Source organism: Polistes dominula, unplaced genomic scaffold (genome assembly GCF_049000335.1).
Source record: "Polistes dominula isolate Pdom_NZ unplaced genomic scaffold, Pdom_raw_medaka contig_75, whole genome shotgun sequence".
In the NCBI taxonomy this organism is placed as follows: domain Eukaryota; kingdom Metazoa; phylum Arthropoda; class Insecta; order Hymenoptera; family Vespidae; genus Polistes; species Polistes dominula.
This window is the reverse complement of record NW_028301003.1, coordinates 2061850-2077322: the sequence shown is the minus strand read 5'-3', so window position 1 is coordinate 2077322 and position 15473 is coordinate 2061850. Positions and strand designations below refer to the sequence as shown.

The following is a 15473-nucleotide window of genomic DNA, read 5'->3' as shown; positions in this document are numbered from 1 at the left end:
GTAGGAGAACTAACTGATTGTATTTGTTTTTTGAAACATCTGCAGCCAGAGAAAGTTTTTCCAGTTTAATTTCTATTTGAGTAATCCTTTCTAGTAAAGTAGGTGACAATTGAGCCTTTTTTTTTTCTTCTGTACCCATTTTTTCAGGTATCCGTTCCTCTGTCATTTTTGGCTTTTGTGAACGATCTGAATCTTTTTTTGTCTCAGTAGAAGAACTAACTGATTGTATTTGTTTTTTGAAACATCTGCAGCCAGAGAAAGTTTTTCCAGTTTAATTTCTATTTGAGTAATCCTTTCTAGTAAAGTAGGTGACAATTGTTCTTGTAGAACATCTCCAGTTGAATGAGGCTCTTCCAATTTAACTTCTAATGGAGTAGTCACTTCTGACAAAAGACGCGACGATTGAATCACCCATCTTTCAACATCTGTTTGTTTAAGTATCTCTTCCTCTGTCATTTTTGGCTTTGTTGAACTAGATTCTTGTTGTGAACTACCTGTTTGTTGTGAAGTAGATCTCAGTTGTCCTAGAAATTCTGTACCCATATCATATAGAATTTTTTTCTTTTTATCTGGCATAGTGTCTATAAGTGATAATGTCGACGCACTGCTTGATGAAGAATCTTCATCAGAACTACTGTTTATTTTTAGTTTCTCCTGTAACTATCATATCAAAAGAAATGATTTTTATTAGGAAAAAGAAAAATTAAATGAAAAAAATTTTTAATCATTTAAATTACTAATTACAACATTTACCTTCATTTTTTCATGTAATATTTTGTAATATGACTCTATTCGCATTTCTGGCTTCTTAAAACTTGACTTTTTGTCTTGCTCTAATTTTGGTTTACAGGATTCTATTTCTGATTCAGCTAGGATACCACTCTTTCTTAACGACCTTGAAATAAGTCTTTGCTGAAATTAATTAAATTTCATATAATATATGTCTTATTTCATTTTAACAACTATTTTCATACCATTTTTAATCCGGAAGATGATTTTTCCTGTAATTTTGTTGGATCTTTGGGTGGTCTCCATTCATGAAAAGATGGACCCTGTAAATTTGGAAGTTCTGCTATTTGACTCTCCTCCTGTTGTGAACTCCCCCTGAAGTAAACTCCCCTCCTGAGGTAACTCCTGGTAAGATGTTGAGGGTCTTGGCTAATGTTTGAAATCAATAATAATTAATATTTGTATTATAACACTTGATGAGAACGTAATTTTAAGAAGCAAAAGTAATATATTACTTCGTCATCCGATGAAGTTCTAATTTGCATTTCTTGATTAGGATCCATCAATAATTTACATGTATTTACATGCTCGTTTATTTGAGATCTAGGAACCTGGTGATTGGGATTATTCGGACACTGAACAAGTTCCTCGTCGCTCATCTGTATTTATAGAAAAAATTAATTAATATTAAAAATACATTGAAAAATTAATAAAACTAAAAAAAAAGAAAATATTGTAGATAATTTCAAAAAATTACCTTGCTTATATGTTGTATAAAATTATAAGATATATATATATTTGTTTATCTCACGCCCTCTTTTTTAAGCTTATAAGTTCACAATAAGCATTGTATAATAAATATATATATATATATATAATATATGTATTTGACTCAATATACATGCATATATATATACTCAAAATATATATACATAAATATATCTATACATACATGTATATATATATTTATTTTTTTAAATAACTTTTCATGGATCTATATATCATATGAAATAAACCTAAAATGTGATAAAAGTTATTTAAATAATATTAAATAAAAACCTTTTTTAAGAATAATATTAATTGTAATTACTTTTTGTCACAGCATTAACGGGAGTTTTATGAAAGATAACTCTCTCAATTTTATTCCGCGTTTTTTTTTTGTTAACGTATTATTTAAAAGAGTACTTAAGATGAGAAAAACAAACAAATATTAAAAAATTCTGTGTATATGATCAGATATCGTAAGATGAAACACGTATTTTAAAATGCTTTTTTGTTAATTGAATTTGAATAAAATATAATTAGCACATTGTAAGTAATGCTTGTCTGTCAAATAAGCCCACCAACTGACAAGATTGAACAAAGATTGATCGTTCTGTTGAGATTAAATTGAAAGTAATATGAAATTCGAAAAAAAAAAATTTTTGAATTTTTCGACTCTTAAGTATCGAATCTCGAACTACGATTTATTTACAAACATCATTTACAGCAATCATACGGACTTATTATAAGTTATAACATATTAATTCGTTAAAAATTAATTATACCATGTTTATATGATTTATTCGATAATAATTGTTCTGAAAAAAACAAAACACATATTTTCCTTGAAAGATTACTTGAGATAGGTATAAATTATTGTTTTTTCTTTATATTATATCTCGAGTCTTGAGTTTAGTATCGATTATTTGAAATACATCGAAATTCGTAATTAAAAACATTAATTGTGACATTGATAACGATAATAATGTGAACATTTGTTTTTATTATTAAATTAAAGTATAGGAAAAAAATAAAAATATTATTATGATATTTAAAGTTTCGTGTAGTTTATAGTCAACATAAATAAATTCATATAATTAACAGCTTTGTCCAATTAAATTATTATAATACATATATTTAATATATTTAATTAATATATATAGTAATGTTTTATATTTAATTTAAAATTTTACATCATAAACATAAGGTGTTTAAAAAGGATAAAGTAACACAAGATAGAAAATATTTAAAATATCCAAATTAAAATGTTATATAAAATAGTTTATTTAGTTCACACATGTTATAATTGTATTTTTTACAATAAAGATTTTTTATAAGAATATAAAAGCAAGCCCAACAAGTAAAATTACAAATCAAAGAATTAAAAAATGTTTTTCAAATTTTTTTCATACAATACCTTTTTTTTATTTTCTAAGTTTTATATAATTTATATATATATGTTTCTATAATTTGTTCTTTTTAATAAAAGACAGTTTTTATATTTGAAGATTATCGTACATTAATTATTTGATAGAAATATATTATTATTTAGTAATATAATTTAATATAATTAATATATTTAATAATATATTACAGATATTATAATAAAATTATAATTTATAATGTAATTGTTATAAATATACAAATTATATCTATATAATTAATGACAATATTAAATACATTTATATAAACAATAATTTATATAAAAATATATACACAATATATAATATAATTTACATAATACTTTAGCCCTCTAAGTGTATAATTAACATAGAAGACATTTAAGTCTTTTAAACAATAATACGATTTATATTGTCTTTTTTTTATATTCCTATCTTTCCTTCTTAATTTTAATCTGATGATGAAGAAGAATCAAAAACTTTTCGAATTTTGTTTTGTGAACTATCTTCTTTTTGTGAACTATGTGTTTCATATGAGCAACCTGGATCGTCTAAATTAACTATTTTGGACTCTGTTGCTTCATATGACCTTTTTCTTAACCTACTTGCTGCACTTTGTTGAACATCTGATTCATGTTTTGTCTTATCACAAGAAACAACTGATTTTGATTGTTCTGTTGGAACAGACAAAGAAGATTCTGCCAATTCAATTTCTGATTGAGTATTCACTTCTGTCAAAAGATGTGACACTTTAACCTCCACTATTTCTCCTGTATCCATTTCTTCATGTTCCATATCCCTTCTCATTCTTTGATTTTGTGTATCATCTGAATCATCTGTTGATTCAGCATAAGAACTAATTGATTCTGATTGTTCTTGTGAAACCTCTTCAGACAAAGAAGATTCTTCCATTTGAACGTCTAATGGAGTAGACACTTGTGGCGAAAAATGTGAGAATAGATCCATAGAACTTTCAACATCCATTGTTTCATCTTTCTTTTTTAATGTCAGTTTTGGCGGTGATAAAATAACTGCTTTTCTTGAACCAGCTACTTGTTGTGAACTAAATTCTTCTTGTGAAGTAGATACCATTTGTGCCTCGTATTCTAAACCAATTTTAGGTATAATTTTTGTCTCTTTATCTGGCAGAGTTTCATGAAGTGAAAATGTCGAGTCAGTGCTTGATGAAGAAGTGTCATCAGTACTACTGTCTAATATAAGTTTTTTAGGTAACTATCACATCAAAAGAAATGATTTTTATTATGAAAAAGAAAAATAAAAAAGAAAAAAATTTCAAATCATTCAAATTATAAATTATTACATTTACCTTGCTTTTTTTATTTAACATGTTATGATATCTTTTTTTACATATGTCTGTCATCCGTAATCTCACCTTATTGTCTAAAGAACATTCTGAACCACATAAGTCTATATCTGTTTCATCAGAGATTTCACTACTTTGAGGCGGCTTTGAGTAAAGTTTTGGCTGATATTAAATCATTTAAACTTATTACATTTAAACAATTATTTTCATACCATTTGTTATCTATTTTGTGATGTTACCTTTTTTTTTGGTTTGTCTGGTGATCTCCATTCTTGAGAATATGTACCCTCAGAAATTGGAAGAGTTGCCATTTGACTTCCCCCTTCATGAGAACTTCCCTCCTGAGATGACTCCTGGTAAGATGTTGAGGGTCTAGACTAATGTTTTAATTTAATATCAATTAATATTTTTCGTATATTACTTGATTAAGAACAAATGTAATATATTACTTCGTCATCGGATGAAGTTGTAATTTGCATTTCTTGATTAGGATCCATCAATAATTGACATGTATTTACATGCTCGTCTATTTGAGATCTAGGAACCAGGTGATTGGGATTATTAGGACACTGAACAAGTTCTTCGTCTCTCATCTTTATTTAGAAAAAAATAAATTAATAAATTAAAAATACAATGAAATATTAATAAAATTACAAAAATGAAAATATCGTAGATAATATTAAAGAATTACCTTCCCTAAAAATTGTTTAATATTATAAGATATATATATATATATATATATATATATATATATATATATATATATATATATATATATATATGTATATAGTTGTTTATTACACACTCTGTTTTTTAAGCTTTAAAAAGACCAATAAACATTGTATAATAAATAAATATATATATATATATATAATATGTATTTGATTCAATACATGCATATATATATATATATATTCAATTTATATATACATAAATATATCTATATGTATAAATATATATATATATATATTTATTTAATTAACTTTTCATGGAACTCTATATCATAAAATAAACCTAAAATGGTAAAAGTTATTTTAATAATAATAATTGAAAACACTTTGCAGAATAATATTTAATTATAATTACATTTGTCACAACATTAACTGTATTTTTATAAAAGATAACTTTCTTAAATTTACACCTTGTTTTTTTTTTTGTAGACGTATTATTTAATAGGTTCAAGAAAATGCATGAAACAAACAATATTTAAATAGTTCGATATTTATTATCAGATATCATAAGATGAAACAGGTTGTTGAAAATGCTTTTTTGTTAATTGAAATTGAATAAAATATAATTAGCACATTGTAAGTAATGTTTGTCTGTCAAATAAGCGCACCAACTGACAAGATCGAACAAAGATTGATCGTTCAGTTGAAATTCAATTGAAAATAATAATAAATTCGAATTATAAAAAATTCTCGAAATTTTCGACCCTTAAGTATCAAGTCTCGAGAAACGATATATTTACAAAAATCATTTAAGTATAAGGTCATATTACAAATTATAACACATAAATTCGTTAAAAATTAATTATACCAAGTTTATATGATTTCTTCAATAATAATTGTTCTGAAAAAATAGAACACATAGTTTCTTTGAAAAATTACTTGGAAAATGTATAGATTAATTTTTTTTTATTTAATTTATATCTCGAGTCTCGAGTTTAATATCGATTATTTGAAATAATTATAATTCATAATTAAAAACATTATTTGTGACATTTGTAACGGTAAGAATAAACACTTGTTTTTATTATTAAATTAAAGTATAGGAAAATAGAAAAACATAAAACATTATTATGATATTTAAAGTTTAGTGTAGTTTATTGATAGATATATAGATTTATTTATTGTTTCTCCGAAGGGTTACACTCCTTTTACAATTATATCCTTAACCTATCTTAACACTACCCTCTCCCTTATTTCCCCTTCCTCCCTTCCCCTTTCACCCATTCCAAACCACCACTTCATCCTCCTTTATTCCCAACCTTGTCTCTCCTTCCTCTCTCTCATACTCCCAATCCTCTTCATCCACTCCTCCCCCATTCCACTCTCATCCAAAATTTCCTTTATCCTTCTTCCACTCCTCTCCCCGTCCTCCTCACCTATCGCTCTACTGCAGCCCTGCAACACATGCTCCCATGTCTCTCTCTCCCATCCACATACCCTGCATCTTCTCTTCTCCTCCTCCTCCCAGTATCTCCCTTCCCTCATCTCATTCCCCAATCTAAATCTCGCCACTCTTCTTTTCCTCTCTTCACTCCACTTTCCTACCCAATATCCTGGCACCCCTTCCGCTACCACCATCTTGAACCACACTTTATACCTGGAATCTTGTATTTTCTCCCATCTCTCTACCTCCTGTCGACTTCTTTCCTCCTTCTCAATTTCTTCCTACCTTTCAACCACCTCCTCCCTGCCCTGCGCTATCCTCTCTTTTTCCCATTTTGACTTCTCTACTTCCTCCTCCCGTTCTCTCTCCTGCGCCTCCTTCCAACACTCTCTCGCCAGCTCACTTCCCTCTCCTCTCCTTAATTTCTCCTCGTACTTCCACGCTCTCTTCGCAGCCTTTATTCCCAATTTGTCTCTTTTCCCTTCTTCTCTAATCATGTATCCTGGTGTCCTCCAGTCTACTCCCAGCGTCCACCTCAAAAACCTTTCCTGCACCCCCTCGATCTCCTTCCTCTCCTCCCACCCCCCATATCTCCGCTCCATAGCTTAAAACCGTCCACACCAGTGTATCAAAGAGCCACAACCTCCTCACCCAATCCTTGCCGAACATCCTCCTTCCCAATCCCCAAACCTGCCTCATTGCGACCCCTGCTTTCTTCACCCTATGCTTCACGTGTGCATCCTGACCTCCATTCTTTTTAAGCACATAGCCCAAATACCTGAATTCCTTCACCTCCTCTATTCTCTTCCCCTTTCAATTCCAGTCAATTTCTCTATTTCTTCCCCCTCCTCTCCTAAATCTCACGATCTTCGTCTTCTCGACATTGACCTCCAATTTCTTCCTATCACAGTATCCCTCCATTCTCCTCAACATACTCTCCATTTCTTCCTCTCTTTCCGCCAACAAAACCACATCATCTGCATATGCTAGTGAGCCAATCCTCCTCCCTCTCACCTTTACCCCACCCCGTCTTCCTTTCATCAGTTCCTCCTCTAAGTCTGCAATCAAAAGGTTAAAGAGCATCGGACTAATTGGGCACCCCTGCCTGACCCCTCTTGCCGTCCAGAATCTATCCCCCTCCTCCTCGCCAGCCTTCACCCTACTCGCCGTTTCATTCAGCACTTCCTTCACCCTTTCTCTGAGCCCTTTTTTTATCCCTCTCTTCTTCATCCCCCGCAGCAGCACCACCCGATCCACCGAATCAAACGCCGCCTTCAAGTCTAGGAACGCCACCACCAGCTTCCCCCTCTATTTCTTGCCTTGTCTTCCCATAAGATAATTTAATGTAAATATATTATCTATCGTTCCAAGGCCTCTCCTAAATCCTGTCTAGTTCTGCGGCACCAGTCCCTTCCGCTCCACCTCTTCCTCAATCCTGCCCGCCAGGACTGCTGCGTACACCATATACAGTGACGGCATGAGTGTTATCCCTCTATAATCCATAGTGTAGTTTATATTTAACATAAATAAATTCATAAAATTAACGGATATGTCTAATTGAATTAATATAATATATACATTTAATATATTTAATTAATATATAGAATAATATTTTATATATAATTTAAAATATTAAATCATTAACATAAATTGTATGAAAGGAGATGGTAACTAAGGAAAGAAAATAATTTAAAAAATCAAATTAAAATGTTATATAAGATAGTTTATTTTGTTCACACATGTTATAATTGTATTTTTTACAATTTTTATAAGAATATAAAAGCGAGACTAACAAGAAAAATTAAACATTCAAAAATTGAAAGATGTTGGTCAAATTTTTTGTATTCAATAAAATGTTTTTATTCGCTAAGTTTCATATAATTTATATTATTTTTCTATATATATGTATATATATATAAGCCCATTTATATATCTTCTATAAAGTTGTTTGTATAATTTGTTCTTTTTAATAAAAGACTGTTTTTATGTTTGAAGATGATCGTACATTAATTATTTCATAAAAATATATTATTATTTAATAATATATTATAATTATTACATTAATATTATAAATTATAATGTAATTGTTATAAATGTATAAATTATATCAATTTAATTAATGACGATATTAAATACATTTATATAAGGAATAATTTATATAAAAATATATACAATAGATAATACAATTTACATAAAACATTAACGATTTAAGTGTATAATTAACATAGAAGACATTTAAATCTCCTAGACAATAATACGATTTATATTGTATTACTTTTTATATTCCTTTCTTTTTATCTTTATCTTCATCTTTTTTTGACGAAGAATCATAACGTTTTCTTATTTCTAAAAATTTTTTTTCCTTTGTGAACCATCTCCTTTTGGTGAAGTATCTGATTTTGATGGGCTAACTGCTATTGGTATATCATCTACATCGATATCCGTGTCTTCACTTGAGGTTTCATATGACCTTTTCCTTAGTCTACTTGCTTCTTGTGGAACATCCAATTGATGTTTTGTCTTACCAGGAGAAACAACTGGTTTTGATTGTTTTGTTGAAGAAGAGGTAGAAGGTTTTTCCAAATCAATCTTTTCATCTGTATCTTTATCTTTTGTTGAAGCAGTTTCAAAACGTCTTCTTATTTCGAGAAATTTCTTTTTCCTTTGAGAACTATCTGCTTCTGGTGAAATAGCTGATTTTGGTGATCTACCTGATTTTGGTAAATCACCTGAATCGATATCTGTGCTTTCACTTGAGGTTTCATGTGACCTTTTTCTTCGTCTACTTGTTTCTTGTGGAACATCTAATTGATGTTTTGTCTTACCACGAGAAACAACTGGTTTTGATTGTTTTTTTAAAGAAGACGTAGAAGGTTCTTCCGAATCAATCTTTTTATCATTATCTTCATCTTTTGTTGAAGCAGTTTCAAAACGTCTTCTTATTTCTAGAAATTTTTTTCCTTTGAGAACTATCTGCTTTTGGTGAAATATCTGATTTAGGAGATCTAACTGCTTTTTGTAAATCACCTCTATCGATATCCGTGCTTTCACTTGAGGTTTCATGTGACCTTTTCTTTAGTCCACTTGCTTCTTGTGGAACTTCTAATTGATGTTTTGTCTTACCACGAGAACCAACTGGTTTTGATCGTTTTTTTGGAGAAGAGGAAGAAGGTTTTCCCAAATCAATCTTTTCATCTTTATCTTCATCTGTTGATGAAGAAGAATGATAACATCTTTTTATTTGTAGAAATTTTGTTTTCCTTCGTGAACTATCTGATTCTGATGATATATCTGCTTCTGGTGACTTCCTTTCTTTTTGTAAATTATCAATATCCGTGCTTTCACGTGAGCTTCTGTATGATCTTATCGTTAACCAATCTCTCCCTCGTGAATCATCTGTTTCAGGAGTTGACCATTGACGATGAATAAGTGGTGGTAAATCTTCGTCTTCTTCATACAGAGTTACAATAGGTTCTGGCGACTCATTTACTACTGAATGCCGAAATTTCCAAACATCTGATATTTCTTCCGACCACCATGCTTCTGGTGGTGGACTACCATCTTGTAGCAAACTACATGCTTGTTGTGAAATATCTGCTGGTGGTGACTCATCATAAAAGGTTTCACTAGGTTCTGCTACTATTATTTCTGAAGCATCTCTAGACAAGGAAGGTTCTTCTGTTTCAATCAATCGTGAATTTGTCTCATCTGCAAAAATATGTGACACTGCAGCGTCCGTCGTTTCTTCTTTTTGCGATTCAACTTCAACTTGAATAATCACTTGTGATAAAGTATGTGACTCTTCAGTCTCCTTTTTTTTCATTATCCATTTCTTCATGTTGCTTTTTACTTATAATTTCTGACTGTTGTGAATCATCCGAATCATGTGTTGTTGCAGCAGGGAAACTAAAATGTTGTGGAACCACTTCAAACAAAGAAGATTCTTCCGATTCAGCTTCTACTTGAATAGTCACATGTGATAAAGTATGTGACTCTTCAGTTTGTATTTTTTCTTTAGTATCCATTTCTTCATGTTTCTTTTTACTTATAATTTCTGACTGTTGTGAATCATCCGAATCATGTGTTGTTGCAGCAGGGAAACTAAAATGTTGTGGAACCACTTCAAACAAAGAAGATTCTTCCGATTCAACTTCTAGTTGAGTAGTCACTTGTGATAAAGTATGCGACTCTTCAGTTTGTATTTTTTCTTCAGTATTTATTTCTTCATGTTTCTTTTTACTTATAATTTTTGGCTGTTGTGAATCATCCGAAACATGTGTCGTTGCAGCATCAAAACTAAATGGTTGTGATTGTTGTAGTGGAGCATCTGCAGCCAAAGAAGGTTCTTCCAATTCAACTTCTAATTGAGTAGTTACTTCTGATAAAGTATGTGACTCTTCAGTCTCCATTTCTGCTTCAGTATCCATTTCTTCATGTTTCTTTTCACTTATAATTTTTTGCTGTTGTGAGCGATCTAAATCATGTTTTGTCTCAAAAGGAAAACTTACTGATTGTATTTGTTGTTGTGGAACATCTGCAGCAAGAGAAGGTTCTAAAAATTCAACTTCTAATTGAGTAATCACTTCTGATAAAGTATGTGACTCTTCAGTCTCAATTTTTGCTTCAGTATCTATTTCTTCAGTTTTCTTTTCCTTTGTCGTCTTTGGCTGTTGTGAACGATCCAAATCTTGTCTTGTCTCAGTAGGAGAACTTACAGGTTGTATTTGTTGTTGTGGAACATCTGCAGCCAGAGAAGGTTCTACCAATTCAACTTCTAATTGAGTAATCACTTCTGATAAAGTATGTGACTCTTCAGTCTCAATTTTTGCTTGAGTATCTATGCCATCAGTTTTCTTTTCCTTTGTCGTCTTTGGCTGCAGTGAACGATCCGAATCTTGTTTTTTCTCAGTAGGAGAACTTACTGGTTGTATTTGTTGTTGTGGAACATCTGCAGTTAGAGAAAATTCTCCCAATTCAATTTCTAATTGAGTGATCATTTTTGAAAAAGTAAGTGACACTTGAGCCTTATTTTTTTCTTCTGTATCCATTTTTTCAAGTATCTGTTCCTCTGTCTTTTTTGGCTTTTGTGAACGATCTGAATCTTCTTTTGTCTCAGTAGGAGAACTAACTGATTGTATTTGTTTTTTTGAATCATCTGCAGCCAGAGAAAGTTTTTCCAATTTAATTTCTATTTGAGTAATCCTTTCTGATAAAGTAGGTGACACTTGAGCCTTATTTTTTTCTTCTGTACCCATTTTTTCAGGTATCTGTTCCTCTGTCATTTTTGGCTTTTGTGAACGATCTGAATCTTTTTTTGTCTCAGTAGGAGAACTAACTGTTTGTGATTGTTTTTTTGAAACATCTGCAGCCAGAGAAAGTTTTTCCAATTTAATTTCTATTTGAGTAATCCTTTCTAGTAAAGTAGGTGACACTTGAGCTTTATTTTTTTCTTCTGTATCCATTTTTTCTGGTATCTTTTCCTCTGTCACTTTTGACGTTTGTGAAAGATCCGAATCCTGTGTTGTTTCAGTGCCTACACTAAATGATTGCGATTGTTCTTGTAGAACATCTCCAGTTGAAGGAGGCTCTTCCAATTTAACTTCTAATGGAGTAGTAACTTCTGACATAAAACGTGACGATTGAATCACCCATCTTTTAACATCTGTTTGTTTATCTATTTCTTCTTCTGTCATTTTTGGCTTTGGTGAACTAGATTCTTGTTGTGAGCTACCTGTTTGTTGTGAACTACCTGTTCGTTGTGAAGTAGATCTCAGTTTTTCTAGAAATTCTATACCCATATCATATAGAATTTTTTCTTTTTATCTGGCATAGGGTCTATAAGTGATAATGTCGACCCACTGCTTGATGAAGAATCCTCATCAGAACTACTGTCAATTTTTAGTTTCTCCAGTAACTATCATATCAAAAGAAATGATTTTTATTAGGAGAAAGAAAAATTAAATGAAGAAAATTTTTAATCATTTAAATTACTAATTACAACACTTACCTTTATTTTTTCATGTAATATTTTATAATATGATTCTATTCGCATTTCTGACTTATTAGAACTTGACTTTTTGTCTTGTTCTAATTTGGGTTTACAGGATTCTATTTCTGATTCAGCTAGGATACCACTCTTTCTTAACGACCTTGAAATAAGTCTTGGCTGAAATTAAATAAATTTCATATAATATATGTCTTATTTCATTTTAACAACTATTTTCATACCATTTTTAATCCGGAAGATGATTTTTCCTGTAATTTTGTTGGATCTTTGGGTGGTCTCCATTCATGAAAACATGGACCCTGTAAATTTGGAAGTTCTGCTATTTGACTCTCCTCCTGTTGTGAACTCCCCTCCTGAAGTGAACTCTCCTCCTGAAGTGACTCCTGGTAAGATGTTGAGGGTCTTGGCTAGTGTTTTAAATCAATATTAATAATATTTGTATTATAACACTTGATGAGAACGTAATTTTAAGAAGCAAAAGTAATATATTACTTCGTCATCGGATGAAGTTCTAATTTGCATTTCTTGATTAGGATCCATCAATAATTTACATGTATTTACATGCTCGTTTATTTGAGATCTAGGAACCTGGTGATTGGGATTATTCGGACACTGAATAAGTTCTTCGTCACTCATCTGTATTTATAGGAAAAATTAATTAATACTAGAAATGCAATGAAAAATTAATAAAACTAAAAAAACAGAAAATATTGTAGATAATTTCAAAAAATTACCTTTTTTATATGTTGTATAAAACTATAAGATATATATAGATGTATATATTTGTTTATTACACACTCTTTTTTTAAGCCTTAAAAAGACCAATTAACATTGTATAACGAATAAATATATATATATATATAATATGTATTTGATTCAATACATGCATATATATACATATATATATATTCAATTTATATATACATAAATATATCTATATGTATAAATGTATATTTATATATACATTTATTTAATAAACTTTTCATAGATCTATATATCATATGAAATAATCCTTAAATGGTAAAATTTATTTAAATATTATTATTTAAAAACACTTTGCAGAATAATATTAATTACAATTACTTTTTGTCACAGCATTAACGGGAGTTTTATGAAAGATAACTCTCTCAATTTTATTCCGCGTTTTTTTTTTTTGTTAACGTATTATTTAAAAGAGTACTTAAGATGAGAAAAACAAACAAATATTAAAAAATTCTGTGTATATGATCAGATATCGTAAGATGAAACACGTATTTTAAAATGCTTTTTTGTTAATTGAATTTGAATAAAATATAATTAGCACATTGTAAGTAATGCTTGTCTGTCAAATAAGCCCACCAACTGACAAGATTGAACAAAGATTGATCGTTCTGTTGAGATTAAATTGAAAGTAATATGAAATTCGAAAAAAAAAATTTTTAAATTTCTCGACTCTCAAGTATCGAATCTCGAACTACGATTTATTTACAAACATCATTTACAGCAATTATACGGACTTATTATAAGTTATAACATATTAGTTCGTTAAAAATTATTTATGCCATGTTTATATGATTTACTCGATAATAATTGGTCTGAAAAAAATAAAACACATATTTTCGTTGATAAATTACTTGAGAAAAGTATAAATGATTTTTTTTTTATTTAATTTATATCTCGAGCCTTAGTTTAGTATCCATTATTTGAAATACATCGAAATTCGTAATTAAAAGCATTATTTGTGACATTGTTAACGATAATAATAAACATTTGTTTTTATTATTAAATTAAAGTATAGGAAAAAAAAAATAAAATTATTATTATGATATTTAAGGTTTCGTGTAGTTTATAGTCAACATAAATAAATTCATATAATTAACAGCTTTGTCCAATTAAATTATTATAATACATATATTAAATATATTTAATTATTATATATAGTAAATTTTTATATTTAATTTAAAATTTTACATCATAAACATAAGGTGTTTAAAAAGGATAAAGTAACACAAGAAAGAAAATATTTAAAATATCCAAATTAAAATGTTATATAGAATAGTTTATTTAGTTCACACATGTTATAATTGTATTTTTTACAATAAAGATTTTTTATAAGAATATAAAAGCAAGACCAACAAGAAATATTAAAAATCAAAGAATTAAAAAGTGTTGGTCAAATTTTGTTAATAATAGCATAAAAGATTTTTTCATTGCTTTAAATATGAAATATAACAAATGCAATATTATATTTAATACAGGATAGTTGTTAATCATTGATATCATATTATATTTTTTAATTATGATGTATCATATTTATCCATATTAAATTTATCTATATCTAATATACTTTTTTTATTCGCTAAGTTTTATATAATTTATATTGTATTTATATATAAATATGTATATATATATATAAGCTAATATATATATATATATATATATATATATATATATATATATATATATATATATATATATATATATATATATATATTCTCTTTTAAAGTTGTTTCTATAATTTGTTCTTTTTAATAAAAGACAGTTTTTATATTCGAAGATGATCGTACATTAATTATTCGATAGAAATATATTATTATTTATTAATATAATTTAATATAATTAATATATTTAATAATATATTACAGATATTATAATAAAATTATAATTTATAATGTAATCGTTATAAAAGTATAAATTTTATCTATATAATTAATGACAATATTAAATACATTTATATAAGGAATAATTTATATAAAAATATATACAATATATAATACAAATTACATAAAACATTAACGATTTAAGTGTATAAATAACATAGAAGACATTTAAGTCTCCTAGACAATAATACTATTTATATTATATCTTTTTTTTATTTTTATTTTTTTTTCATCTTAAATTTCATCTGATGATAAAGAAGAATCACGAACTTTTCTCTTTTTTTTGGGAACTATCTTCTTCTTGTGAACTATGTGTTTCATATGAGCAACCTGGATCGTCTAAACTATCTAATTTGGACTCTGTTGCTTCATATGACCTTTTCATTAACCTACTTGCTGCACTTTGTGGAACATCTAATTCATGTTTTGTCTTACCACAAGAAACAACTGGTTTGGATTGTTCTTCTGGAACAGACGAGGAAGGTTCTTCCAATCCA

The 15473-nt window shown here is 28.7% G+C and overlaps 1 long non-coding RNA gene across 1 annotated transcript; it reads right to left on the bottom strand.

Moving 5' to 3' along the window:
• Positions 1–12000: 12000 nt before the first annotated feature.
• On the bottom strand, positions 12001–12404 carry LOC149032132 (uncharacterized). Its single transcript, XR_016176987.1, has 2 exons — positions 12338–12404; positions 12001–12244 (listed from the first exon to the last, which is right to left on the bottom strand). It is a non-coding gene; the product is annotated as an uncharacterized LOC149032132 (long non-coding RNA).
• Between the last annotated feature and the right edge of the window lie 3069 nt (positions 12405–15473).